Consider the following 5,192-nt stretch of genomic DNA (forward strand, 5'->3'; position numbering starts at 1 on the left):
CATAAGTTGTATTTATTAGTGAAATGAGGACATTCTTCAATTAGCATTGGTCCCGCCTACGTAGACCTCAGGTTTTATTTGTACAAGCTGAGCTAGATCCAATAAACGTTAATGTACGTAAGATCGATCATTTGTGCAGACAATCCATTGCCTATAATAAATATTTAATTTTATGGCATATTTCCATGAAATGACAGACTCCTGCCCACTAAATATTTAAATGGTATGCTACAAGGTCATAGCGCAAGTGGGAATAGATCATGTGATCACGACTGATGCATCAATGAGTGAGGCGAAAGCGGGTGTGGGTCTCCGAGTCCCTATCCTGGTCATGCATTACGCCTTCTGGATTTCACACCATATTTCTGGCTGAACTATCAGTCGTTATCTTAGCTCTTCAAAAACTTCCTTCAAATTATTCAACCGCAGTTATATTGACTGATTCACTGTCAGTATGCATATCACTCACTTCAACAGGTAAAGTGCCGTGGCTCAGAATTCTCCAAACTGATGACTTGGAAAATGGTACCTGGGCGGCCACGTTCCGCACGCTAGCATGAGTTTTTGAGCCCACAAATGCTAGAACATCCGTGCGTAGGCTAGGACTCAAAAGATGGAGTCCTACGCCGCTGTCTCTTGAAGCTGCCGTTTCGTCTCAGGTTTTCATCATTTCTGATTATAGTCGACGCGTTTGGTCTACCGCCACACTTGCATGACTGATATGTATTTGCGGCCTTCCTCTTGTCATTTGCAGCTAACAAGGCAAGGATCATTTTTACCTTCTGCTCATTAGAGAAAGACATGGCGACTGGGACGAAACAAAACGCACCTTTGAACATTTTCACTGACGTCAATTCTCTTTTGTGGTCGTAGGCTTTGTGGCAACAAAAAAGAAAGAAGAACCATTCGTGCGCTTTATCTACGCTAAGACAACAGCTATCATGGCTTATTTCCAACTAACACCAAATGCGACGCTTACTTCGGCCGAGACGCCGCAGATAAGACTGGATCACGATGTTTTACAGCGAAGCTGTATATGGCTAGCCGATTCGTCCGTCCGTTTGTCGTGGTGTGCGCCGAAAACTCCTCCGGCGCAAACCCATGCGAATGCACGAAAAGAAAAAGTGAAAGAGAGGGTCGCGATGGCTGCGCCAGTATTGGCGTCGCTGCTCTACGTGGCAGTCGAGCGGACACGCAGCAGTTTGTTTACGGTTCCGAAATGGGTAGGCCGCACGTCATACGTACCCCTGAGGAGCAAGCAGCTTTCGATCAGCAACACCACGAGCAGAACCGGGAACGAGCTCGTCTACGCTGTCCCGATGCTGCAGCCCGGGCACAAGAACAGGCTCGTGCAGACGAGCGCAAGCAGCAACTGTGTACCAAGGATCCGGCAGCCTCCCAAGCCGTCGTTTAATGAACTGTCTGGATTAACCCAGTGATAAACACCGGGACCACACGTTTCAACTTCGCTGGTTGTCCCGTCTGTACGGAGTGCTCAGGTGTTAATTTTTTTTCTTTATTTCATTCATTTCGTTCTGGCTAACTCAGAGGGAGCCTGTTCGAGAGCGCTGCTTTATGATGAGGGTGGGAGCGAAGTCACGTAGTGTTCGCCATATTTCGCAGGTTTTATTTATCAGCCGGAAAAAATTAGAAAGCAATTAGCACGTCGCTGAAAATACCGCAGCTAGATGTCCCTTGGCTGCGCCTACAAATGCCTCATTGACACTGATAATTGTGATAGTACGTCGCGAACTAGATAATTACTTACAATTAACTAAGTAAATCTCAGTTACGAAAAAATTACTGGCAGCTACTCCACTGTACTGGAAACAATATGGACTAGGTTTCCTTCGAGTAACACATTGCTTCTTTTTTAATCTTGGTGCATGATAGCTAATTGGGACACTCTGTATATATTTATGACCTCTGCATGCAAATGACGATGTTTTCATCCCTAATAAATGTTGTAAATTATCAGAAGTGTTTCTCAATGAGTATTTAGCTATGATTACTGGAAAAAGAAGCGATACTGAGACACATACGATTCATGTTGATACAACATCGTTGATAAAGACTCTGCCGAAGGGGTCACAAAAGTCTACAGTTCTTTTTTTCAGGGTCAGAAAAGCAGGCAAAGCGTTCTGAAGCGAGGTGAATATACAGCAACATATTCATTCTCAAGGTATAAGCTATCCATGCCTTTAAAAATAATTGTTAATTAATACCTCTTTCTCTTAAAAAATATAATGAACTTTGCCCTGCGTATATATTTAAATATATCTTATATGTACGTGGTGTTTACAGTGGAAACTTAAAATGATGTTGAACTGAGAAAATACGGATGAGGCAGCCGCCGCTGGTACTTCTAAATCGCTTGTTCTCCTATTGTTAGGGTTTGTAGAAGCAAAGCATGAATTAAAATCTGTGCACGTCTGCGCCAACAATGACTATAACCACAATAAAATTTTAAGTGAAAAGGTCGAGACAAGCCAAAAGAGACGTCAAATCATGTGGTTGACAAAACTCTGGCAATGACACGTTAGATGGGAGGGGGAGGGGGGAGGGAGGGGTCTTCGACATCGCCGGGCGGGGGGGGGGAGTCAGCCCCCCATCCCCGGAAAATTCTGGAGGAGGCTTAGGAGGATTGCTAGGCTTAGGCGTGTTCCGCGGACACTCGGCCCAACAACACCGTCGCACCGACAGCGGCCTGCCGTACACCTCGGCGGCTGCCACTCGTCAGCTCCGAGATGGAGGCGCCCTCTGAAACAACAATGATCGTGGACAATCACATGTGCGTTCAAGATTAGGGAACAGAGATATCACCCGAGGAATACCACAGCGACGCCGGATGGACGCTCGCGGGGGAACGCATGTCGAGGCTGCGCCAGCGGACCCCCGCCAGCGGCAAGCCCGACGCACCCGGCGGGTGTCAAACAAGCACGAGGTCAAAATTCTACAAGAACGTCAGAGCCTCGGCCATCAAGGCAGCACGCATGCCAGCCATGCCACTAGAAGAAACCAAGATAGTTGTCAGACCCAGAGGGGGACTGGACATCGTCAAGACCGGCACCACCACCGTCGCTGCGGCCATACTCGCTGCGGCCAAGATCACGAGCGAGGAAAGCGCCGCGGACACCATCTGCCCCAACACACAACAGAACATCATGGTCGTAAGTACACCGAACGAAGACAACGCGGCAAGGTACGCTAAAATCCAGGAAATATCCATTCAAGGCAAACCCTACGAGGTCAGCGCATATCGCACGGCACCTCACGACACCGTGAAGGGCGTCATCAGAGGCATCCCCATCGACGCGAGCGCCGAAGAGCTAGATAGAAAGATCGTCAACGAGAGGAACCCGCTAGCAGTGGCCTCAAAAAGGATTGGAAGCACGACCACTGCGATTGTGGTGTTCCAGGGGCCCAAGGTACCGAACTTTGTCCGATACGGAGTCACCCTGATTCCGTGCCGCCTCTACAAGAAACAGATCGACGTCTGCCAGCAGTGCGGCCGAGTGGGACACCGCAAGGACGTTTGCCCGACCCCCACAATCAAGACGTGCCTGGCCTGCGGACTCGCGAACCCTACAGAAGACCATCGCTGTACCCCAAAATGTCAGTTGTGCGGAGGCGAACACCCGACCGGAGACCGAACGTGCAAGGCGAAATACAAGATCCCCTACGTAGTGCGCAAGCGACAATGGGAGCGCCGACAGGCCGAACGCCAGCTACTGTCGGAGAGCGATTTCCCGCCACTGGACAAGCCGCCAGCTGCGCGAAAGTCAAGGACCCCATCGGAAAACCGCGCGCCCAAATCCAGAGACAGCAGTTGTTGCAAGAGAAGCCTCAGCAGGAAAACGTCACCGTCACGTGAGCGAGTGAGCTGGGTCGACGCAGCGAAAGGAAACAACATAAGGAACGTGCAGAAAATCACCGAAACCACGAAGAAAGAAGATATTAATAAGGTCCGGGAGGCAAATGAGCTCCTAAGACACGAAAACGCGGCGTTGCGAGCGACCATCAACAACCTCACGAAAGAGATCGCCAAGATTCGTCAGTTGCTGCTATGCAACAACGAGCCTCTACAGAGACCCACGCCAAGCATAAGCAAGACCGAGGAAACGACAACGAACATCCAGGAGAAAGCCATAGAGGAACCGGCACCGAAGAAGCGAGCCATCGAGGCCACGCACACGCAAACAGAAAACGATCGCATCGACAGCCTCGAAGCGAAATTCGAAGCGACATTCAGCAAACTCGAACAGCTAATCACGACAAACATCGCAGCAGTGACAGCACTGAAACAAACAATGGAGACCTACCGAGCCGATAACACGAACAGATTCGCCTACATCGAAAGGACCCTACAGCCGATGGTAGGCCACCCGACGTTTGCGCCCCTCTTCGCGCATCATCCACCCAACCAGGGAGCCCCGTACACGGCAACGCAATCATGGCCGCCAACGCAACACCAGCAGCAGCAGGTGTAACCGCGTGGCAGTGGAACTGTCGCGGCTTCGGAAGGAAGAAGGCAGTCATCCAACAGCACATCGTACATGCCGCGCGCAAGCCAGACGTTATACTACTACAAGAGACACTAACCGACGCACCGTCCCTCCCCGGCTACAGAGTGCACAAGGGACCGCCCGACGGCAGAGGCCTGTGCACCCTGGTCAGGAAGGGACTCACGTTCGTCGAACATGAGCTGCAAAGCAATCTCAAGATCGAGCACACACTGACCGAAATCATCCCTGGCAAGAAGAGAAAAGGAAGCATATTTCTGCTCAACGTCTACAGCAAGCCATCTCAGAGAAAACAGAGATTCAAGACATTACTGCACAGAGCCAGCACCGCAGCGGGCCGTAACACCCTGATCGCGTGCGGAGACTTCAACGCGATGAACCCTGCCTGGGGCTACAACAAGTACACAGCAAAGGGCCGCGACCTGTACCAAGACGCCACGGAACTCGACTTTACCGTCATCACGGACCCGACACATCCGACGAGAATTGGTAACTCCGTGTCCCGGGACACCACTCCAGACCTCACGTTCGTCAAGAACGACATCCGGGGCGCGATCACATGGAGAAACACGGGGATCGACCTAGGCAGCGACCACACCATCGTGGAAATCGGCGTACCGGAACACAACGACACCAGCGTCAAAACACACAGATGGATAGACTGGGATG

The 5,192-nt window shown here is 50.6% G+C and overlaps 1 pseudogene; it reads left to right on the forward strand.

Annotated features, from left to right (window-relative positions):
• The first annotated feature begins 2,653 nt into the window (after nt 1-2,653).
• On the forward strand, nt 2,654-4,971 carry LOC142572079 (uncharacterized; annotated as a pseudogene).
• Nucleotides 4,972-5,192: the final 221 nt, after the last annotated feature.

Source organism: Dermacentor variabilis, chromosome 2 (assembly GCF_050947875.1).
Source record: "Dermacentor variabilis isolate Ectoservices chromosome 2, ASM5094787v1, whole genome shotgun sequence".
Taxonomy (NCBI): Eukaryota; Metazoa; Arthropoda; class Arachnida; order Ixodida; family Ixodidae; genus Dermacentor; species Dermacentor variabilis.